Genomic DNA, 26,202 nt, shown 5'->3' on the forward strand with positions numbered 1-26,202 from the left:
ACGGGCTGCAGAGGCCTCTGCAGCCAATCACGGGCTGCAGAGACGTCTGCAGCCAATCACGGGCTGCAGAGGCCTCTGCAGCCAATCACAGGCTGCCGCGTCAGAAAAGAAGGTCGGACTGGAGGAAGAAGAGAGACTCGTCCGCAAGACAACGACCAGGTACGTATGAAATGCTTTTTATTTTATTTTTAATCAGCAGCCTCTTTTCTCTATCAGTGATTGATAGAGACAAGTGGCTGCCGATTTGTATAATATTTTTGACCGGGTTCGGTCAAAACGGGTTCGGCCGAACCCGGTGAAGTTCGGATTCGCTGCGAACCGAACTTTTCCGGAAGTTCGGACCGAAACCGGGTTCGGTTGTCCCGGTTCGCTCATCTCTACTCCTTGGTTTTATCTAGACCGCCTTAGCTTTAAATTTGACAGAACCAATATTTGAAATCAAGCTTATGTAGCAGGGGATTTATATAGAGCAGAGGTGGGACCCAAAACCAAAGTAAAATACAGCCTACTGTTGCTGCTGGTTCTTGCCATCATTCACCACTGTCTTGGTACAGGGGATGGGGTGGCACTCGCTTCCCTCAACAATGTCTACCATCCCTTGTAGATGCTCCATCCACTTTGGCCATTTTCACACATGTTTGCTCTCAACATTGCTGGTTATACTTCTGGAGAGTGGAAACCAGTGCAGATTCACACACCCTAGGACAGGGGGATAGTGCTTGCCAAGGCTAAACCTTCCTTTTTATGGGCACCAAACCAGCTACACTATGGCATGTACAACCTTGCTATGTAGCCATAGACTTTTGGACTTCTGTTTTATAAAATCTATACTGGCTGAATCTTAACCCCTTAATGACCGGGCCTGAAAAGACCTTAATGACCAGCTAAATTTTTCTGTTTTTGCCTCTCTGCGTTTCAGCAGCCATAACTTTTTTCTTTTTTCACTGACGTGGCTGTATGAGGCCTTGTTTTATGCGAGAGAAATATAATTTTTTTTTCCCCACAGTTTGGGGGTAAAAAAAAAATTTTTTACGGCGTGAATATAGGAAAAAGCGGTTCTCGAAATAGTTTTTTTTGTTTCTTTTTTATCCCGTTCATGTTTCACGCTAAATAACCCATTAGATTAATTCTTCAGGTTGTTACGGTCGTGTAGATACCTAATATGCATAGGTTTTTTGTTTTTATTTAGTGTAGGGGCAATAAAGTGTATTTAATGCAAAATAAAGACTTTTTTTGGGACTTTTTTTTATTTATTTATTTGTTTTGTTACTTTTTTTTTTTTAATCCCATCAAGGGATAACTTTATTTGTAACTTTATTTTTTACTTGTAATGTATTAGCATACTTCTGTACGCTAATACATTACACTGTGTCACTATGACACAGGCTGCTGATCGGGCAGCACATAGTGTGCCCGAACAGCAGGCACACGGAACAAACAGCCCTGGGGTCCTTTGTAGGTCCCCAGGGCTGACTGCAGAGGGATTCCCCAGTGTTTGATCGCATCACTGGAATCCCGGTTATGCAATCAAAGAGGGAAGTTCCCTTTGATCATGCCGCGGTCACGGACCGCGGTAATCAAAGGGTTAAACAGCTGGGGTCCGAATGTTTGCCGACCCCAGCTGTGTTCAGGAGGCTGCTCTAAGATCAGGAGCTGTAAGTTACAGCTCCTGCTTAGAAGACGAGCGCTCTCACGAGCACTCATCAGCCTGATCTACAGCGACGCCAAAAGACGTCTCTGTAGACTAAGCACCCGCTTAGTGGGCGGTCGGGAAGGAGTTAAAGGGTATTCCCATAACAGACTTTTATGGCATACTGTGTCCACAGCCTATGCCATCAATTTCTGATACATGAAGGTCCCAGTTCTTGTACTTGTGCCTATCTCCAGAACACGGGTCCCAAATACTTGTTTGGTTGTTTCAATAACTCCCATAAAATGGAGAGAGCCTTGCACATGCACGGCTACCTCTACATTTATTCTCCGCACCTAATTGACATTTATGGCATTTCCTGATTGTAATACCCTATTAAAATTCTATATAGTTGCTGAATTCCTTTCTGAATTTCTGATTATTAATTAATGATATTATTATTAGAATTTAAAAGACGCAGCCACACACTTGCACGGCCATCTATCCATTAATTCTGTGCCTCAATGCTGCGGTGGACTCCCTTTCTCCACATAGGTGCAGGTTCCATAGTTAGGACCCGGACCTATCATGCATTTATGGCATAACCTGTGGGCATGCTATAAATGTGTAGGTTGGGAATACCCCTCTCATTACCTACATGAAAGCACATGTTCTTAATTTTGGGTTAATGCAAAGATACAATATATTCCACACAAGACAAACATACTAATATATATTTCACTATTAATGGAGTTTTCTTTTTCCATCATTTCATTCTTTACCAATACTCATCTAAATCAAGTGGAGCAGTTAATTGGTTCTTGGAGTCACAAAATTTGTCAAATAATGATCACTTTTCAGAAATTACTTTTGAGTGTAGAATAAATATAACTGCGTATCTGGAAGGTTTAACTGCTGATGAGACTGTTTCCTGGCAAAAAAGGGCACACTAAGACAAAAGAACATTCCAAACAACTTTTTAACAAGGTTATTGGTAGTCACTAGTCATGGGAAGGATACAAAGGCATTTCTATGTCACTGAATATTGGAGTAGAGTTAAGTCAAGCATTCAAATATGGAAGAAAAAAAAATATGGTACTGGTGTAAATATCCTTTGAGAAAGCCATCCTCAAAAATGCGACCGGCAAGAAAAAAAAAGTGACCATGCAAGAAAAGAATTGACCATTGAAGAGGACTGTATGAATAGATTCAGATATGGTTCAGTACTAAATAAAGAACTTAGGAAACATCCAGAGTTCTTTTCCCCACAGTATAATTGTATTCCACAGTCCGAACTGTATATGGTGTTAAATCAGTGGTGAAGAAGTGATTATCTTGAAGGTCTGACCTAATGTTAATATCAGATAGTAGAAACTTCCAACAGAGTCATGAAGTCATTGCCAGCCATGAAAAACTTCAACAGAAAAAGCAATGTAGACTCCAGGGCAAATGACTCAAACATTAGGCGCCGATTTGTGGTGCTGCAGTGAATAGTATCACTTCATAAAGCCCAATGGGCAGATGGATAATTCTCTCTTTAATAAAAAAAAACAAGGGATTTTGTTTAATGTCGAAATATTTTGTCCTATAAGTATAGCCGTTCTACGATTATTCTATAAAACGTATGAAAACGTATGAATGCGTTAAAATATTCAAACATTAGTGTGTATAATGTACAGAGTGTCATACAGTAAAGCTATGATGATCAGGCTAAGTGATACCATAGAGAAGAGACCCATAACAGTCAGTGACAAATTCCTGTCATTTTAATGTGTTAGTGGTGACATCAGCTTGATAAAGATAAATCTGTTACATCGTCTCATAAAATTGATTTGACATTTTGACAGTCTTCAGAGTAGAACAGTCAGTGCTCAGGATTAGAAAGTGACAAGAAAATGACATTACATGCAAATAATATTCAAATGAGGATATGTGGCTCCATAGCTATTTAATAATTGGCTCTTAACTAGACTTCTTCTAGGGCCACAGTGTCTGCTTAATCTAAACAGCAGCCTGGTCTACAACGGATAGAATTATAACTTTATTGCTAGTTTTAAATAACATTAGGTGAATGTATCTGACGTTGGTAGCAAATGGACAATACTCACCAATAACTTTATTTTATAATGTAGTAAGTAATCAGATTACATGTGCTCTGTGCTTGCCCTGATTGAATTGTATATTAAAGTAATTTATGTATCATGCTTATGTGTAATAAGACTTACACAAGATTTATACAGGATCGTCACTCTAAAAGCAGAAAGCAGCAACAAAGAGTATCTTTCACTCTGTTTCTGCATTGTGTAATGCTTAATTTACCCCCAGGTGGCGCTGCAGGGACATGGAACACTTGCTACTAAGATCCCCAACAGATCACAGATGATCATTGGGGCTCCTAGCAACATGATCATCTTATTGTTATGGATTCTTATAATAAAAAGGGATTGATTCTAATAAAAAGGGAACCCACTTGACTGGAAGTCCTGTATATGGTCTAACGCCTATTACTTTAATTCCTAGTCATCTGCTCTCTGGAGTATGTAAGTTGACAAAGGACATGGTAGCGTCCATACCGGCTGCAAGAGTAAACAATGATGCCATGATTGTATTAGATAAAAGTAATGTAGTGGGCAGTAAACACATTTTATTGTGAGATGAAAACATTTTAATACTGACCCAATAACATGTATGCACTGATCTTGTGAGGTGTTGAAATTTCTACTATATATTTAGATGGCAGAGAGCATTACATTGATGACATTACCCATTTGTGCTGAAAATACAGTAAGCTATCAAGGAGTTAAACATGTGATGTGTTTTAGGTATAGATTTTACAATGAGATTTTTTTTTTTTTTAATGGAACGCAATCATTTGTATAATAATTGCATAAACATTCTATAAAACGTTCTCTCTATGTAGCGCAAGCTTGAGAAATCTATACTGCATTCAATTGTTCAGGGGAAACCCTGTTTTGTCTTTAATTCATTTCACACTTCCCTTCTCTCCCTCAGGGAAACAGCAATTCTGTTAAACTTCACTGATTTAACGTAGCAAATAAATGATTGCATGTCCTACAATCGTTGCAGGAATATATATTTTTATATTTCTCTATGAATGTAAAGTCACTGTAAAGTTGTTTGAGCATATTTAATTCAGGTAATAAAACCTCTGTTCATAAACCCTTTATCCAAACTATTTAAGAGCCAGCAAGATAGCTGAAATGTATTCAGATATGATTTTTCCTGGAAAACTAATATGAAGAGTGAAGTGCCACAAACAGTAAAAGAATACGAAAGACAGCAGGTTTATGTTTTTTCGTTGTTTTAGCTAAAATAACAAAATGAATAAAGATGGAAAAAATTGTACGTTTTAGGAGAATCTGCCGACAGACAAATCAGTTTTATAAAAAGCTTGCTGGAGCTATTGCACCCATGGAATGGCATCCTGGACTCCCAATAGGAGGGTCATAAGCAGGGCCAGACTTAGGGGTGTGCAGCCTGTGCGAGTGCACAGAGACAGTCCCGGCAAATTACTGTCCTGGACGTGTCCCGGCAAATGCCTTATTCAATTGTATCTGCGTCCTCAGGATGCAGATACAATTTAGTATTATTGAATATAATTAAAACTATCTGCTCCCTGCTCTGTTATTCACTTCTTCAGGAGCGGAATCCCCAGCCAGAGAATTACCGATACTCTGGCCAGGGATTCCGCTCCCAGAGGTGGCCCCTGACGTCACTGTCCATATATGGACAGTGAGGTAAAGGGCTCCTCCTGGACTGGAATCCCCTGTAGATAGTGCCAACCCCCTGTTGAAAGCACCCCACACAGCCCCCTGTAGATAGCGCCCCACACAACCACCAGTAGAATGTGCCGCACACATCCCTGTAGATAATGCCACCCCCCTGTATATAGCGCCCCACACAGCCCACCCTGTCGACAGCAATAAATACACCCCCCTCCCCGTAGATAGCTCCATTGGGGCTCCCTCTAGAAGAGGATTCCCCAGCCAGAGCATTGCCGACACTATGGCCGGAGATTCCTCTCCTGGAGGACCCCCTGACTTTAATGTCCATATATGAAAAGTAACGCCAGGGGCTCCTGCAGGAGAGGAATTCCTGGCCAGAGCGTTTCCGATGCTCTGGCCAGGGATTCTTCTCCTAGAGGAAGACCTCGATTGTCACTGTCCACTCCTAGAGGGAGCCCCAATGGAGGGGGGCAGCACTATCTACAAGGGTGTGTGTGTGTGGCATTATCTACAGGGGGCACTGTGGCATTATCTACAAAAGGCACTGTGGCATTATCTACGGACGGCCCTGTGGCACTATCTACGGACGGCCCTGTGGCACTATCTACAGAGGGCCCTGTGGCACTATCTACAGAGGGCACTGTGGTATTATCTACAGATGGCACTATGGCATTATCTCAGGGGCGGACATACCGCATGTGCAGCCGGTGCAGCTGCACAAGGGCCCCGCGTGGGAAGGGGGCCCGTTCAGTGGCGTAACTACCACAGTAGCAGCCGTAGCAGCTGCTACGGGGCCCGCGGCATGGGGGGGCCCGTGTCGCCCTGACAGGCACATTACATTTTATGTACCAGGCCTGGCGGCACGGGCCCCCTCATGCCTAGTAGCATCACAACACTAGGCATGAGGGGAGGGAGGGGGCGGGGGCCCGGTGATAGCCGCCACACTGCACTACCAATCGGGAGGGAGGGGGCGGCTGCCCGGGCCCGGTGATAGCCGCTACACTGCACTGCCAATCTGGCACAGATGAATAGGACAGGACGGCGATGCTGGTGGTAGGAGGAGCGCTCAGGCAGGGGAGAGGACAGGGGGCGGTGCGACGTAAGACTTCGGGCGGCTGGACAGTACAGTCAGGACTGCCGGAGAACTCATAGGATGAGCGGAGGACAGACACAGGACGAGTGGAGGACGTGCAGACTGCAGAGGACAGGTAGATGAAGTTAAAAAGTTCATGTCAGAAGGGAGAAGTTTTTATGTAGAAAAATCTGCCTCATAATTCCTTCCGGAATTTTGAGGCATATTTTGACCTGCCGGTAGAACACTTCCCGCGTTTTTCATTGCGTTTTTTTGTGGCGTTTTTCGGCCATCGGGCCGTGGGCAGGGAAACGCAGCAAAAAACGCATTTTCTGCCTGCCATTGTTGTCAATGGGAAGTCAGAGACAGAAACGCCCGAAGAAAGGGCATTGCGCTTCTTTTTCCCGCATGCGGTTTTTACTGCTCGCAGGAAAAATTTCATGGATTTCAATGGGAGGCACTTTCTGACGTTTTTCGCGAAAAAAACCTCAGTGTGAACTCCCCCTAACACAGGGGCGTAACTACTGCTATAGCAGCCGTAGCGGCTGCTACGGGGCCGCGGCATGAGGGGGCCCGCGTCACCTGCCGGCACGGGCCCCCACCTTGGCCGGAATCTCCGCTAGCTGCCGCTATGGCTGCTACAGCGCGATGCCACGGAACACTACGGCAGAGCAGGGAGTATCTCCCCGCTCTGCCATTAAACATAAGACATGTATCCCCTATCCACAGGATAGGGGATACGTGTGTGATCGCCGGCATTGATAGGGAGAACGGGGGACCGAAAGTCCCCTGAAGTTCTCCATCACAAACCTCGGACTTCCGGGGTCTGTGTCGGCAGCTCCGTAGAAATGAATGGAGCGCCGGTCACACTTGAGCTGCGCAGACACCGGAAGTCAGAGGTGAGTGATGGAGAACTTCGGGGGACTTTCGGTCCCCCGCTCTCCCTATCAATGCCAGCGATCACACATGTATCCCCTATCCTGTGGATAGGGGATACATGTCTTTTGTCTTTTCACACTGTAGGTCGCATTTTTTTGAGTGATTGGGGGTGTATGGCGTTCCCTACAGGGGGGGGGCTGTATAGCGTTCCCTACAGGGGGGGGCTGTAAGGCGTTCCCTACAGGGGGGGCTGTATAGCGTTCCCTACAGGGGGGGCTGTATAGCGTTCCCTACAGGGGGGTCTGTATGGCGTTCCCTAAAGGGGGGTCTGTATGGCGTTCCCTACAGGGGGGGGCTGTATGACTTTCCCTACAGACCCCCCCTGTAGGGAACGCCATACAGAACCCCTGTAGATAACGCCATACAGACCCCACTGTAGATAACGCCATAAAGTCCCCCCTGTAGATAACACCATACAGCCCCCTGTAGATAACGCCATACAGCCCCCCTGTAGATAACGCCATACAGCCCCCTCTGTAGATAGCGCCATACAGTCCCCCCTGTAGATAGCGCCATACAGTCCCCCCTGTAGATAGCGCCATACAGTCCCCCCTGTAGATAGCGCCATACAGTCCCCCCTGTAGATAGCGCCATACAGTCCCCCCTGTAGATAGCGCCATACAGTCCCCCCTGTAGATAGCGCCATACAGTCCCCCCTGTAGATAGCGCCATACAGACCCCCCTGTAGATAGCGCCATACAGACCCCTCTGTAGATAGCGCCATACAGTCCCCCCTGTAGATAACGCCATACAGCCCCCTCTGTTGATAGCGCCATACAGCCCCCTCTGTAGATATCTTGAGATTCAGTCCTGCTTGATAGGTAACAGTGCAGTAAGCTAAGCATGATAAGATCATCTAAATTATTGCATCTCAGTTGCATGAGTGCTTTGTGTTATATTCAATGATTCAATTTAACCTAAGTCTCTAAATGTGGGCAAAGAAAATAAAAAAACTATACTCACCTCCTCCCTCGCCTCCGTTCACCCGCCGCAGCCCCCATCCTCCTGTCTCGGTCTGTGTTACAAGTGTACAAGGCTGCACTGGTGACGCGCTGCCGATGGCACGTGACCGCTGCTGCCAATAACTCCTCATTGGTGTGCTGCTGAGGACAGTAGTTCCACAGCAAATCGCTGTTGAGGGCATTGATTGGCTGCAGCGGTCATGTGCCATCGACCGCGCGTCACCACAGCAGCTTTGTAAACACAGAAAGGGATAGGGGCTGCGGAGGGGGAACGGAGGCGCCGGAGGAGGTGAGTATAGGTTTTTCATTTTCTTTGCCCACATTTAGGGACTTAGTTTAGATAAGAATTTAACCCGGAAAAAAATGTGTTACTTGTGTTCTAAACTGGTAATAAAATGTACAATATAAATCTTCCTTCATAATTTTTATTAGTAAGGTTTATTTTTATATGCATATATATGTTTAGGTAACTTTGTCGGTATTGGGGGGGGGGCGGGGGGGCCCTGGCACATTATCTGCACAGGGGCCTTTTGCAGTCTGTGTCCGCCACTGCATTATCTACAGGGTGTGTGTGTGTGGCACTATCTACAGAGGGCACTGTGGCATTATCTACAGAGGGCACTGTGTAAATATCGACAGAGGGCTCTGTGGCATTATCTACAGAGGGCAATGATGCACCATCTAAAAAGAGGCTGTGTGACACCATCTACAGGGGGCTGTGTGGCTTTATCTACAGGGGGGCTGTGTGGCTCTACTTACAGGGGGTGTGTGGCAGTATCTACAGAAGGCAATGTAGCATCATCTACAGCTGACACTGTGGCATTATCTGTAATCACTGTGTGTTATCTGTGGTGTTACATAGGACTGCAGGTAATATCTACTACGATATCTGTACTGTGTATACATGTGCCTGTGTTGGTATATATGGGTCTGTATGTGAATATGTGTATTTTGTGCTTCTATATATGTGCCTGTGTGCATATATATTTGCCTGTATGTCTATATATGTGCCTTTATGTATTTCTACATGTTCCTGTCTGTGTATTTATGTGCCTCGTCTGTGTGTGTATACGTGCCTATATATGTACCTTTATGTATGTATATGTGTTCCAGAATATGTGTATACATATTTGCCTTTATGTATGTACAGCATATACAATGCATTTGAAAAGTCTTCAGACACTTTACATTTTTCCACATTTTGTTATGTTGCGCCCCATCATTCTGCACTCAATACCCCATAGTGACAAAAATCTTTTCTAATTTATTGAAAAAGGAAAAACTAAAATATTGCATTGACATGAGGCCTCATGCACACGACCGTATTTTTTCCCACCCGTAAATACTGGCGTAAATACGGGTCCTTGGTCACACGTATTCCACCCGTTTTGCACCAGTATTTACGAACCCGTGCCCGTAAATATGGGTCCGGTGTCACCCGTATTCCACCCGTATTTACGGGCACGTTTTTGGCGGCAAAATAGCACTGCACTAATCGGCAGCCCCTTCTCTCTATCAGTGCAGGATAGAGAGAAGGGACAGCCTTTTCTGTAATAAAAGTTTAAGAAATTCATACTTACCCGGCCGTTGTCTTGGTGACGCGTCCCTCTCTTCACATCCAGCCCGACATCCCTGGATGACGCGGCAGTCCATGTGACTGCTGCAGCCTGTGATTGACCTGTGATTGGCTGCAGCGGTCACATGGCCTGAAACGTCATCCAGGACGTCGGGCCGGATGTCGAGAGGGACGCGTCACCAAGGCAACGGGCGGGAGACCGGACTGGAGGAAGCAGGAAGTTCTCGGTAAGTATGAAAGTCTTTTATTTTTATTTTTTACAGGTTTATACTGATCGGTAGTCACTGTCCAGGGTGCTGAAAGAGTTACTGCCGATCAGTTAACTCTTTCAGCTCCCTGGACAGTGACTATTTACTGACGTCGCTTAGCAACGCTGCCGTAATGACGGGTGCACACATGTAGCCACCCGTCATTACGAGAGCTCCATAGACTTCTATGGACTGTCCGTGCCGTTATTACGGCCTGAAATAGGACATGTTCTATCTTTTTCAATGGCACGGGCACCTTCCCGTGAGAAAACGGGAAGGCACCCGTCGCCAATAGAAGTCTATGAGCCCGTTATTACGGGTCGTAATTACGACCCGTAATAACGGGAGTTTTTACGGTCGTGTGCATGAGGCCTAAGTATTCAGACTCTTTACTCAGTACTTAGTTGAAGAACCTTTGGCAGCGATAACAGCCTCCAGTCTTCTTAAAGAGGCTATGTCACCACATTATAAGTGCCCCATTTCCTACATAATGTGATAGACGCTGTAATGTAGACTACAACAGTGGTTTTTATTTGGAAAAACAATCTATTTTCACCAAGTTATGACCTATTTTAACTTTATGCTAATGACTTTCCTAATGCCCAACTGGGCTTGTTTTTACTTTTGACCAAGTGGGCGTTGTGGAGAGAAGTGTATGACGCTGACCGATCAGACCAATCAGCGTTATACACTTCTCTCCATTCATGTACTCAGCACAAAGTGATCTCGAGAGATCATGCTTGCTGTGCTGTAAGTCCCACACAAATGTTAGGGGAGTTTCGGGATTGTTAATAGACATCGCGTCCTGCCTGGAGGTGATGTCTATTTACTGTCAAGACACTTCAGTGACGTTAATGTGGGTGTATGTGACTTCACATAGTGAACAACGCAGGATCACTATGTGCAGAGTAAATTAATGGAGAGAAGTGTATGCCGCTGATTGGTCACTGATTGGTCAGCGTCATACACTTCTCTCCACAACGCCCACTTGGTCAAAAGTAAAAACACGCCCAGTTGGGCATTAAGAAACTCATTATCATAAAGCTAAAATAGGTCATAACTTGGTGAAAATAGATCGTTTTTCTAAATAAAAAACACTGCTGTTACCTACATTACATCGCCTATCACATTATGTAGAAGATAGGGCACTTATAATGTGGTGACAGAGCCTCTTTAAGTATGATGCCACATGGTTTGCACACCTGGATTTGGGAATTTTCTTCGATTTTTCTCTGCAGATCCTACTGCAGATCCTCTCAAGCTCTGTCAGGTTGGATGGAGACTGTCGGTGGACAGTTATTTAAAAATCTTTGCTAATTTATTGAAAAAATAAAAACTAAAATCATGTGTCTTTTACTGAGGAGAGGCTTCTTTCTAGCCACTCTGCCACAAAGTCCAGATTGGTGGAGTTCTGCAGTGATGGCTGACCTTCTGGAAGTTTCTCCCATCTGCACACAGGATCTTTGGAGCTCAGCCAGAGTGACCATTGGGTTCTTAGTCACCTCTCTAATCAAGGCCCTTCTCCCCCGATGACTTAGTTTAGTGGGGCAGCCATCTCTAGACAGAGCCCTGGTTGTTCCAAACTTCTTCCATTTAAGAATTATGAAGGCCACTGTGCTCTTGGGAACTTTCAGTGCAGCAGAATTTTTTTTATACACTTCTCCAGATCTGTGCCTCTACACAATACTGTCTCTGAGCTCTACAGGCAGTTCTTTCCTCCTCGTGGCTTGGTTTTTGCTCTGATATGCATTGTCAGCTGTGAGACCTTATATAGACAGGGGTGTGCCTTTCCAAGTCATGTCCAAACAAATGAATTCACCACAGGTAGACTCCAATAAAGGTGTAGAAACATTTCAAAGATGATCTAGAGAAATGGGAGGCCCCCACATCTAAATTTCAAGTCTCATAGCAAAGGGTCTGAATTTGCTAAAATTTCTAAAATTATGTTTCCACTTTGTCATTATGGGGTATTGAGTGCAGAATGATGGGGACAAACATGATTTTTATTTTATTTTAGCACAAGGCCTCAACATAACAAAATGTGAAAAAAGTGAAAGGGTCTGTAGACTTTCCGGATGAACTGTATGTTCCAGTATGTGCGTGTCTATATATGTGGTTCATTTTTGGTTTGTGGAGGGCAGCAATAGAGAATCCCACACAGGGTGCTATCCAACCTAAGGCAGGTCCTGAACTCAGGGCATCACTTACCTATGTTTTACACTAGCATTATAAAAAAAATTCTTCAACTCCATCGAGTCCCCAAACGCTACCCATGCATACCAAGTAGCATTGAATTGGGACTGTCTCTTATTGTCTTCAGCTTCCACTAAATCACTAATAGCTAAGTCAAATATTTGTTTGCATGGACTGCAGATTTTTTTGTCAGATTCTGACAGCTGGTAAATGTGTTGTTATTTCGAGTAAAAGCTTTTACTTAAATTAACAACACAAGCACCAGCTGTCAGAATGTGAGAAAAAAAATCTTCTGCAGTCCATGCAAACAAATATTTGATTTAACTATTAGTGATTTAGCGGAAGCTGAGAACGAATGTCACATTGTCCAAATGTTTCTGCTATGGCCAAAATCTTGCAAGAGTTTCCCTATTTTAGTATCTTCTGAAGTAGACTCAGAGAGTCACATCTGTAATCTCCAGCAAACTGGGATTATGATGACTAATGTCCTAAAAGACTGTGTTCTTTATCATGCCAAAATTCCACTGTAGCACAAATCAGTACAGATGTTGGATAAGCTTGAATATAAATACTCTGAATGGTGTGTAATGGAGATACAGCAATATCCCGTTACAGATTCCCAGTGTGAACCCCTAAAAAGCAGAAGGTACCCAATTCTAAAATGTGTCTCTTCACGTACATCCAGGCAGATTAGCATCCAAATGGGCCATCGATCCTGTGTCTGATCACATGAGGTCACATGAACCATCACAGTTAAGGCCTGAATACTCTATGTGTTCTACGGTAGCCGTAGTCCCACTATAGGAGTTTCCAGAAAACAAGCCATTGCATTCATCCAGACTCCTCATAAATTGCAGGTCAAATGGAAAATATCATGAAAACATATGGCCAAGTCACCACCTAGAACCATCCTTCCTATGGCCATAAAGGCCTCCGGCATTCTACATCACACAAGGATCAGGATATCCAATAGCGACCCAGGGCCTCTCAAACTGTTATGGGATTCTTATTTTATATAAGACTGATACCTAAAAACTAAAATACACAAAATGAAAACCAAAACTTATAACAACCATGTCACCACAAAACACAAAATGAAATTATAAGCATTGGACAGGCTCCAAGCCCTCTTCAAGAAAGGAAAATATTGTTAGAAAAATTGTTATATACTAAAGGACAATAGTGTTAACACATAAAATATGTCAATAACTATAAACCAACACATTGCTGATGCCATATTCAACAGGCTCAATCAATAGAAAAGCAATGCAAACAAAGTCCAGGAAGCCCTGGCGTTCCATATGACCCAAAGGAGTGGCCCTTGAAGGCAAAGTCTTTCTTTGCATACTTCTTAAACAGGAACGGCAGTAGTCCTCCACATCTTGCTTCATACAGAGCCAGTAGAAATAATCTCTTACAAGGATCAAGTTCTTCTAATATCCTAAATGTCCAGGTTCATCATGTAGAGCTATAAGGACGCATCTTTGTATTTTTGTGGGAGCATCAACTGCCATTTCTCTATGTCTGTCGCATTTGGTGCCCGTCTATACACTAGCCCATCTCGTAAATGCAACTGATCCCACTCTTGCTAGAGGATGTGAATCAGTTTTAAATCTATCAACTTTTTTTTTTCTCAAAGCCTCAATTGAAAAATGACACAAAGGAGCCTTGCTTTGATCTCTCTCTATGTTTCCTTTGCTAAGCACAGTTAAAGTCTCAACAGCTCAGCAGCAGTAATATTGCAATAGAGCTTAGGAATTCCTCTGAAATCTTGCCTATTTTCTTGGCTATACCTCCATTTCTCAATCTGCAGGATGTATTTTGACACACAACGATTCTTACACCAGGGACTGGAATCTCAATCCATTCATCATCTGGATGCAGATCGTCATGTGATCTCCTATTTAGCCCATCAGCATCTCTATTGTTTTGACCAGGCTAATAACGCAGGCTAAACTTGTAGTTTCTCAGTGCTGCCAACTATCTATGCCCTCTGGCATCCAACTTTTCTGTGGACAAAACATAAGTCAGTGGGTTGTTTTCTGTCTGTCCTTTTAAACACTGCTCCATACAGATATTCATGCAACTTAAATTCCTTGCTTTGAAATGGGCAGTGGTAGAGAAGTTTGTAAGCAGGGTAGTTTTTTCCGATAGAGACAGGCTTCTACTGATGAAAGCTTGGTATAGGACACCACCCAGACCTTCTCTGAAGGTATCTATGTGGAGTATATATGACTTAGTTGTATCAGTATACTTTAGACTTGCATCGGTGCATGAGTAAGGCAGTACTTTAGCTTATTGAAAGCATGGTCTCATTCTTCAGTCCATCTATCTTCTATAGACTGCTTTGCACACCTCTGATTTCCAGACTTCTTGACTACATTTTCTTCATCTGACTCTCCTCCATCCATGTCATTTTGTAGAAGCTGATTTAAAGGGAACCTGTCACCAGCATTTTAGCTATAAAGCCAGCAATACCTGGTGAAAGTGGGTGAAAAATCATTGTCATCTAAGCTATAAATATGTTCTAAGTGAGTTCTGTACCTTTAGTATTCCGTTTTTCAGTGGTCCCACGCCGTATGCAAATGAGCAGAAAAGAGTCAAATCTTCATCGGAAAAGAGTCAAATTTTATTTATTTTTTTTAAATTCTTTTATTTGTCATTTTGTTATTTTATATCACCAATCGAACAAATAATATACACAACATAGTGCAAAAATGGCATTGAAAATCATGCAACAGTTCACAGGTCAGTTATCAGCCTCACATCAACACATGAGTTCACCTGAGAGTACCATGTCACTGAACACACTTATGTAAGAAAACTCCGGTATGCACCCTGAACCCGCAGCCGTGCATGGTAGGTCCTATATGTGCTTAAGAGCATTAAAGAGAGCACCAGAGACAGAAAGAAGGAGAGGCCAAGTAAGGAAAGAAAGAATAGAAAATGGGGAGTGAGAAAACAAGAAGGGAAGAGGGGGGAGGGGGGAGGGGGGAGCTGACGTGACATTCCGGATCTAGACGGGAATTCACGAGGCCATGATGATTTTATATTCCTCGGTCGTTTGGAAACGAATCCATTCACGCCATGTTTTTAGGAAGGGGGCATGAGTCCCCTTCATTGATGCCGTGAGGTCCTCCATTCTCATGATTTCCTGGATCTTGCTGAACCACATGCCCACCGTCGGCGGACCGGACTGTCTCCACAGTGCAGGAACACATGCCCTAGCCGCGTTTACCAGGTGTCTAACTACCGAACGTCTATACACTGACAGTGGGACCTCACACAGATGAAGCAGAAAAAGGCCCGGGGACTTCGGCAGAGGGTAATCCGTAAACTTTGAGGAAATGCGCCACACCCCGGACCAGAACCCAGTCAGGAGTGGGCAGTCCCAAAAAATATGCAGGATCTTACCCACATGGTCCCCACATCTCCAGCATAATGGCGAGACCGCCGGGATCATAGCATGCAATCTGGAAGGCACCCTGTACCAACGAAACAATATCTTAAACCCTGCCTCTTGGAATCTACTGGCCATGGAGGACTTATGTGTCATGGCGAACATACGGTCTTGTTGTTCAGGTGTAAATGTTTTGCCCAGATCCCTCTCCCAGCTGAGCAAATACGGAGGTGGCGGCAGGTTGGTGGGCGAGATCAAGAACGCATAGATTCTGGATAAAGCATGTCGGATCGTGCCTGTGCCTGTGCACAAGAGTTCAAACGCGGAGCAGTCTCGCAATTGCTCTCCAGGATTTTCTAGGGACGTTAGGAAATGTCGCAACTGGTTAACCTGCCATATCGAGAAGGGGACAGGGTCCGCCAGGGCTTGAATTTGATCGCTCTTCATCCACCTCCCCTCCTGCTGAAATTGTCGGGCCTGCCCCTTACCCGCCCGCAACCATACTTGGAATGGACCGCTATCCAGTCCCGGTGGAAAGGCAGGGTTGCCCAAGATCGGGAATAGCGGGGAGGGGGACGGCGAGATCTCTGCCCGAGTAAACACCCGTGCTGCGACTGCCAGAGTGGGGCCAATTGTCGGGTGTAACCGCGCGACCCTGGGAACATGTCTGCCCAACCACGGCATAGCCTGCAATGAGATAGACATGAACGCCTGTTCCATAGACACCCATTCTTTCGTCCCGCCGTGCCGAAACCAGTCTAAGATTCGTGTCAAGTGGGAGGCGTGGTGGTAGGAGACAAAGTCCGGAAGACCAATGCCCCCCTCCCCCTTTACACGAAAGAGCAAGGATCGGGCGATACGTGCTGGTTTCCCTGCCCATATGAATTTGTGCATCAGAGACAGCAGGGACTGAAAGAACGGGCGTGGGATATGGATCGGTAGGGCCTGTAGGAGATATAGAATCCGTGGCAAGATGTTCATTTTAAAAATCGCACACCTACCGAACCAGGTAAAAGTGCCCGACGTCCAAGAGTCCAGGTCCGCCTTTATACGTTGAAGAAGCAAAGGGAAGTTCACCGCATAAAGTCGAGCAAGATCCCCCGGAAGTCGGACTCCCAGGTATTTTAGCGAATCTCTTGCCCACTTGAAGGAAAAGGACTCCGACAGTTCAGTGACCAGAGCCTGTGGTAACGAGATATTAAGGGCCTCTGACTTCTGGTAGTTTATTTTAAAGTTGGACAATCTCGAGTATCTACCCAGCTCCGCCATCAGGTTAGGCAAGGAAATTCTAGGGGCTGTGAGGAAGAACAGCAGGTCATCCGCGTAAGCGGCAACCTTATGTTGTCTGCCTCCAAAGTCCACGCCTTTAATGTCCGGGTTGGAGCGGATGTGACACAGCAAGGGCTCCAGGCATAAAATAAAATCAGTGGTGATAGAGGGCAGCCTTGGTGTGTGCCGTTAGTAATCGTAAAGGAGGATGAGAGTTGCCCATTGACCTTGACCTGTGAAGAGTCAGATTTTCATTCCTCCAGCATCTCAGAGTGGATTCCACCTCCTTCTTTTTGATTGACAGCTCCTTAGCCAGTCAGGGCCGGACAGGTGGCGGGGGTGGGCGGGGTTAAGAAGCTGCGTCCCAGAGGGAAAAATAATTACCATAAAAAGCGGGAAGAGTTTAAACGACTACATTTACCGACAGAAGAGGACTTCAAGAAAGAAGAGAACAGGAACGCACTCTGGACAGCTGCGGCCATTGAGGGGTCAGGCGAGTTTATCAGGTAAGATGTTGATGACAGGATCCCTTTAAGGGATGAGACACTTTTTAGAGTCCCTGCACAAATCTTCTATAATATCCGCAGAAACCCAGGAAAGGCTAAAGTTTAGTGATGGTTTTAGGCTTGGATACAGTTTCATTCTAGCTTGGAGAAGTTGCTATACCATCTGCTGACACCACATGACCAACAAAGGTTACTGTAGGCTGACAGAATTGGCACTTTTCTGGGGACAATTTTAGGCCTTCTTTCTGCAATCTCTCTACAATCTTCATCAATCTTTCTTCATGTTGCTCCAGTGTCCTGTGAAAGACTATAAAGTAATCTAGGTATACTAGAACTTCCATCAAATGCATGTCACCCACTGTGCGCTCCAAGAGGCGTTGAAATGTGGTAGGTTCTCCACTGAGACCTGGACACATCCTTTCAAAATCATAGAAGTCCAATGGGCAAATGAAAGTGGTCTTCTCCTTGTCATCTGCGTGCATGGGAATCTGATGGTATCCACTTTTTAGGTTTAATACACTGAACTATTTACCACCCACAAGACAGTTAAGATAATCCCCAATCTTAGGAGTGGTATATTGATCAGGAATAGTGCATTGATTTAAAGTGCAGTAGTCCACAAACATTCTTATGGAGCCATTCTTTTTGCGAACTACCAATATTGGGGAAGCATAAGGACTTCTTGATTCCTTAATAATACCAGTAGACTTTTTCATTTTTCAAGACGTCTCCTAAGATTTTCTAGATCACCTGGGGCAATGCGCCACAATCTTTCTTCAATTTTATTGTCCTCCCTGTGCTATGTGCTTGGAGGGCACCTAACATCCATATCACTTTTGGAAAATATAGCACTTCTTTCTTTCAGATGCTTCTCTAATCAACTTATCCATTCTGAAGGAGCAAGAGACTCTTGAGGGCCAACGTGTCAGCAGAGTTCACCTCCGCTTTCCCTGCTGCCAAACAGGATGTAGGCACTGGATTTTCTGAGTATACCCTTCCCAGTAAATTATGTGAGCGCAGGAAAGCAAGCTCATTTATAGTATTTTTTTAGCCCACTATTCCCCGATTTAGCTTAAGACAATCAACTGGAAAAACTTCAAGTATTAGATCTACCCCAGGCGGTAGGTTTATTCCTGGAACCTCATTCAATATTCAAGTCAGGACCAGCACATTCTTACACTAGCCCTCATGCAGGTGATTTTGAAGGGGCATAACACACTCTTTCCTCTGTAGAAAAAACACATTCCCTATTCCTTCTGATGGTTTTTCTTTTTTGCTGCACTAGAGAAGGCACAACAATCTGCAATAGTGGATGAGGAGAGTACTTTTGTCTCCTTTTCAGCTCCAGCTGAGGAGTTAGCATTCATTTCACCAAATTTGTGCCCACCACTAATAAGTTCCGCAAAGCTCCTGGAGATCCGGAGCACAACACTGCCAGTGCATCAAACACTTGCTTGGTACTTTCAAGAGCAAGGGAGAGCTCTAGCTTGATTGATATAGCCAACATAAGGAAATTATCACTTAAGCCCCATATTTCTAGCTGATTCTGGGCATATGTGAAAGATATTTGTTATAGAAATTACGATACAGTAAAGTTATTTGGGCTCCGGTTTCTAAGAAGACTCCTTCATTTTTCACAAGAACAATTGGGGTCGGTCCCAATAAACTGTCAGGCAGCTTTACTTTTTGTAACAATCTGTTCTTCTGGGACATGTAATTTACAGGCTCCCTATAATGTCTATTGTAAGCAGCTCAGCAGCAATAGTAGGATGAAAATACATTGTTCTTTTCAGATCAGCATCTGAGGTACCCACAGATTTTAGCTAGCAGGGTGCTACAACTGTCTTGCGGAGAGAGGGTCATGCATGACAGTACTGACAGATCCTTTCCATTTATAATATAAGGGCACCAACTCCTAAATCTCCATTGATGTCACCTTTTACATACGGTATCTGTTTGAAATGTCACAAGATCCTAAAACAAAGTTCCATACATACATATATAAAATTCTGCTGCTTTTGTTTGGACCACACAGCCATTTTCCTCCATTCCGCTGTCTGACATGTGACTTAACAGCATAGTTCTAAGTGTGTAAATATCATGTTAGCTCCCATAATGCTCTGTTCTCTGAAAACAGGAAAGAAGAAGAATTCTGAATATACCTTTTTGTATGAACAGCTAATAAAACATCTGGTAATTAAAAAGTGGTACAAGTTAATCAAAGAAAAGTATTTACTAAGTTACTTAACTTTTTATGTAGAACGAAACGGTGAAATATTGTAAAATGTCATTTAAGTTCACCAATAAGCTGCCCAACTATACTTTTGCCTATTAGTACTAAGGACATATACAACCATACACATTTGTAGATGTAGATAAAGTGAAAAAAATTATGTTATCTGATCAGATGCAAATGTTCTTGCCATAAACTGTAGATTACCATCCAGAAGAGGTAAAGTTATGTGTACTCGACTACTGAAGATGGCTTGATAATCCAGGGATTTATTCTGCTAAATTTCAAGTCGGGAAATAATTTTTTTTCCTAAAATGAGGGAAGTTGGCTTTTGCATTATGGGGGTTTTGGCCTTCCTCTAACATTAACATTGCAGGAGAATAGTTTGAACTCAATGGATTTATGCCTTTTTCAACCTTTGTTACCAATTGTTTGATACATTCCTAGCAATTGGACTAAAGATTGTGACTTATTAACAGCTGACAATCGGAAAATATAGTAAGAATATGTAGTAAGAAGATACAGCTATCTTAAAACGTAAAAATAATTTTTAATAAAATGTATTTAGGAAGTTGCACCAATCACACTGTTGTACAATTAAAATTTTTAAAAAAAGAAACAATGTCAAATGTGTACATAGTCTTGAGTTTATCTAATGTATATGACTAGCTTAACTGTGTGCTAGCAGCAAAAATCCCATGTACCATGATTTACCACTAAAGTTTTATCGTTGCACATTAAGGCCTCATGCACACGACCGTAGTGTTTTCTGGTCCGCAAATTCCAGGACCGTGTTCCGTGAAATGTCATCCGCAGTTCATCCGTATGTACTCCGCAGTTCATCCGTATGTAATCCGCAAAATGCGGATAAAAAAAAAAAAAGGCAAATTTAAACAGAATGTCAAAAGCTTGCTCCAACCCCTTTAGAAGGTCACATGATCGCTCAGGAGCCATTTCCTTGTATAATTGTCGATATTGGGGCCTATGGAAGCTCTGCGGATGCTGGCATCTTCAGGACTTCCAGAATGGGTGAACGGCTTGCATCTAACCAGCTCGACCTTCCGGAACCTAGACACCTTCCAGGATCTACAGGACCACCAGCACCCTTTGTCATTGTGGGTGATGAAGGTTTCGGACTGTCCCCTCACCTGATGCGTCCATTCCCTAGGCGTGGCTTAGATGAACGGAGGCGCATTTTTAACTACCGCCTTACCCGTGCGAGACGGTATGTGGAGTGCGCCTTCGGAATTCTAAGCAGCAAGTGGCGTGTGTTCCAGAGCTCCATTCAGATGAATCCTGAAAATGTGACAAAGGTTATCCAAGCCTGTGTTGTCCTCCACAATTTTCTGAGGATTCATGAGTCGGCAGTGGACGCAGAGCTGAACCATTTCTCAACTAATTCCATCGCTTTGGACTACACACAACATGGAAGAACTGGAGTGTCTGGACTGGCAGTCCGTAATTTGTATACAGACTATTTTGTATCACCTGAGGGAGCAGTTCATTGGCAAAGGGATGTGCTTCGTCTGCCAAATTAAAATTTAATAGGGACTGTTGTATTTACTGTTTTTATGTTACAAATGTTAGTAGTTAAAGTTGCAGTAGTAGAGTAAGGACTCGCAAGAGAATGAGGACCCTTGACGCGGGTTGCGAGCTAATGTATTTCTGTCAGTTTTTTTTTAAATTATGTATTAATTAAAAAAAAAAAAATGTGATTCTTTGCATTCGGCCGAAATGCAAACCAATACCTCATTATGTTTTTCAATAATAAGAAATACAAACACATAATTAACTATAAACTTCTTTTATTCTTTGCACAAAACAGTGTCAAGAAACAAAAACAAAACTATATAATTTTAACAAATTATAAATTATAAAATGATTGAGAAGGTGCAGGGTCATAATGGGGTCGTGGAACAGCCTCCCCCTGCTGCATGTGCCGATATTGCTGTTGCGAAGGTCCAGGCATGCCATACCCTGAACGATCTTCACTGAATAGTGGCATTGAGCCTTCATATGGTGACTGCCGACTGGCTTGAGCGGTTGCTGCAGGTGCTGGAGGGACAGAGCGGAAGGTGCTTCCATCACACCCCCGCCTATGAAACTCTATGGCATGATGGATTTCACGTGGGTCAGGATGTGTTGCAAAAATTTCGACCACTTCCATTAGGGCTGTTTGGCACCTGATCTGCCTCTCAATTGGCACTCTTTTTAGAATATTTGAAAGAGCGCGACAGAAGGTGCCCTCTTCGGTTTCTGTCGCTCTTTTCTCCAGGTGTTCTAAAATCCGCAAGTCGACCGCCTGCCTTGGCTCTGTACATGTTGGACCTTTATTGGCAGAACGTTGGCGTTTACCTCGGGGTATAATTTCGTCTTCCGGTTCCGTGGCACAGACTGGATTATCCACTGTTGTATTTTCAGCAGGCACTGAAGTGGAAGTGGACCTAGCAATCCCCAAACCTACGTCAGCCTCTTCTATTTGAGTGGCATCAGAGTCTTCTGCCTCCAGATTATCCTTGGTTCTGTTGGAAAATGAAAACATAATGTTAGGGAATTTTAGTAGTAATTTAACGTCATGTCTACAGCAGGGCAAATACACTATGTAAACATATGCAGCTTATCCGATGGGCTGCCTAGAGGGAATTATGTGCTTGAATAGACCGTATAATTGGCCACACCAATACGTACTCTTTTAACATACTCACATGCATCACTACATGCAGGGGCGTAACTAGGAAAGACTGGGCCGCCTAGCAAACTTTTGACTGGGGCCCACCCTACAATGGGTGTCACACAACCCCCCCCCCCTTGTAGATAGTGCCTTTTTTACAGCCCCCCACCCCTGTAGATAACGCCATATAGCGCCCCACTGTACACTGTATGGCATTATCTACCGGGGGACAGTATGGCGTTATCTATAGGGGGACTGTATGGCGTTATCTACAGAGGGGGCTGTATGGCGCTAACGCCATACAGGCCCCCCCCCCCCCCATAAAAAATGCGACCTATAGTGTGTCCTACAAATACATGTGTGATCGCTGGCAGCGATAGGGAGAACGGGGGACTGAAAGTCCCCTGAAGTTCTACATGACTAACCTCTGAGTTCCGGCATCTGCACAGCTCAATAAAAGAGAAAGGAGCGCTGGTTACGCATGCGCACAAGCGCGACCCTCGCTCCATTCATTTCTACGGAGCTGCGGACACAGGCCCGGAAGTACGAGGTTTGTGATGGAGAAGTTCAGGGTACTTTCAGTCCCCCGTTCTCCCTGTCAATGCCAGGGATACATGTCTTTTGTTTAATGACAGAGCGGGGAGATACCTACCTGCTCTGCCGTAGTGTTCAGTGGCGTCCCGCTGTAGCAGCCATAGCGGCTGCTAGCGGAGCCTCCGGACATGGTGGAGCCCCCTCATGCCGCGGTCTACGGTTGCTACGGCGGTAGTTACGCCACTGACTACATGGCCAGACTACAATGATCAAAGTATATAAGCAATACTTACGGGCCAACCTGCATGACATCCAGAAGGAACGACAGCTGTTTTGTGTACAGGTATGGTCTTTTTTTCTGCCGTCCGTCTCCGCTCTTCCCCTTGTCATTCAGCTCACGCTTAAATTGGTCACGGCATGTGTTCCATCGTGTTTTCACGTATTCAACTATGATATAAAATAAAACAATCACAGATCAACATATTTGAAGTGTACATTACTAGATCTTAGGAAATGTTGTTTTTTTGCTGAAAATGTTGGTGCAGATTTGGGGCGTTTACGCAACAAATCTGCACCAACATTTGCATATTTGACAGGTAATTGAGACGTTGCAGAAACGACTGCATACTTGCCACAGTTTTCTGTTTTCTCATTTAATTCAACATCAATTCAACCACGTCTGCCCGTGCCCACACGACAGCTGAACGGCTGAAATTACGTTGATGTGTTCAGGAGAAAACATCCACGTAATTTCAGCCGTAAAGGCATGTGCAGGCGCTTGAACGGGCGTAATTGGCGCTGCTTTTAATTGGAGTCAATGAATAACGTCTCCAATTACGGCACAAGAAGTGACAGGTCACTTCTTTGACGCGGGCTTATATTTACGCGCCGTAATTTGACAGCGGCGGGTAAATATACACCTCGCTTGAACACACAAACGTCAGCCCATTGCTTTCAATGGGCAGATGTTTAACCACGCTACTGCGGCCTATTTAGCGGACGTACTTCAGGGCAAAAACCCCCGAATTACGTCCGTAATTAGTGTGTGTGAACATACCCTCATAGTGACATGTCACGTTTTGATCGGTGGTGGTCCGAGCCATGAGACCCCCACAATCTCACGTGCACTTCTGCAGCTTCATTTCAGAGATTGGTGGGTGTTTCAGTGATCCAACCCCCACCAATCAAAACTTCAGGCATTTCATTATGACATGACATGACAGGAGTACTCAGAAACCGCATCAAGGTGTGAAACTTACCCATGCGTTTCTTTTGCACGTTCGTTGCCTTCTCCCACTCAGGATGCACCTCACTGCAGACCTCCTGCCAGGCAAGATCTTTCAGATTCCTGTCAGCATACTCTTCAAGGCGCTTATTCCATAGACAGGGCTTGTGCTGGACCAGGATGATTAGCTTCTCCACGCTAATTGAAGCCATGCTGCTCTCTGCTGCTCTCTGCTGCTTTCCTGCACTGTCTCCAGCCTTCACGACGACGGAACTCATTCCCGGTCGTCGCCTAGCAACACTTCCGCAAATCCGCAAACTGCGGATGACACACGGAGGTGTATCCGCATTTTCCACGGGCCCATTGACTTCTATTTGCATGTCCGCGGCCCGTAATAAGACATGTCCTGAGTTTCTGCGGCACGGATGTGCGGACATGCGGAGACCCGTGAAAACACGGATAGTGTGTATGGGCCCATTGAAATTAATGGGTCCGCAATTCTTAGGCTTAGGCCCCATGCACACGACCGTGTTTTTGCGTCCGCAATTCCCCCGCAAATCCACGGGAGAATTGCGGACCCATTCATTTCAATGGGCGCATACACACTATCCGTGTTTTCACGGGTCTCCGCATGTCCGCACATCTGTGCCGCAGAAACTCAGGACATGTCTTATTACGGGCCGCAAATTCGATGCGGACATGCCAATAGAAGTCAATGGGCCCGTGGAAAATGCGGATACACCTCCGTGTGTCATCCGCAGTTTGCGGAAGTGTTGCTAGGCGACGACCGGGAATGAGTTCCGTCGTCGTGAAGGCTGGAGACAGTGCAGGAAAGCAGCAGAGAGCAGCAGAGAGCAGCATGGCTTCAATTAGCGTGGAGAAGCTAATCATCCTGGTCCAGCACAAGCCCTGTCTATGGAATAAGCGCCTTGAAGAGTATGCTGACAGGAATCTGAAAGATCTTGCCTGGCAGGAGGTCTGCAGTGAGGTGCATCCTGAGTGGGAGAAGGCAACGAACGTGCAAAAGAAACGCATGGGTAAGTTTCACACCTTGATGCGGTTTCTGAGTACTCCTGTCATGTCATGTCATAATGAAATGCCTGAAGTTTTGATTGGTGGGGGTTGGATCACTGAAACACCCACCAATCTCTGAAATGAAGCTGCAGAAGTGCACGTGAGATTGTGGGGGTCTCATGGCTCGGACCACCACCGATCAAAACGTGACATGTCACTATGAGGGTATGTTCACACACACTAATTACGGACGTAATTCGGGGGTTTTTGCCCTGAAGTACGTCCGCTAAATACGCCGCAGTAGCGTGGACAAACATCTACCCATTGAAAGCAATGGGCTGACGTTTGTGTGTTCAAGCGAGGTGTATATTTACCCGCCGCTGTCAAATTACGGTGCGTAAATATACGCCCGCGTCAAAGAAGTGACCTGTCACTTCTTGTGCCGTAATTGGAGACGTTATTCATTGACTCCAATTAAAACCAGCGCCAATTACGCCCATTCAAGCGCCTGCACATGCCTTTACGGCTGAAATTACGTGGATGTTTTCTCCTGAACACATCAACGTAATTTCAGCCGTTCAGCTGTCGTGTGGGCACGGGCAGACGTGGTTGAATTGATGTTGAATTAAATGAGAAAACAGAAAACTGTGGCAAGTATGCAGTCGTTTCTGCAACGTCTCAATTACCTGTCAAATATGCAAATGTTGGTGCAGATTTGTTGCGTAAACGCCCCAAATCTGCACCAACATTTTCAGCAAAAAAACAACATTTCCTAAGATCTAGTAATGTACACTTCAAATATGTTGATCTGTGATTGTTTTATTTTATATCATAGTTGAATACGTGAAAACACGATGGAACACATGCCGTGACCAATTTAAGCGTGAGCTGAATGACAAGGGGAAGAGCGGAGACGGACGGCAGAAAAAAAGACCATACCTGTACACAAAACAGCTGTCGTTCCTTCTGGATGTCATGCAGGTT

The sequence above is a fragment of the Rhinoderma darwinii genome, chromosome 4 (genome assembly GCF_050947455.1).
Source record: "Rhinoderma darwinii isolate aRhiDar2 chromosome 4, aRhiDar2.hap1, whole genome shotgun sequence".
Classification (NCBI taxonomy): domain Eukaryota; kingdom Metazoa; phylum Chordata; class Amphibia; order Anura; family Rhinodermatidae; genus Rhinoderma; species Rhinoderma darwinii.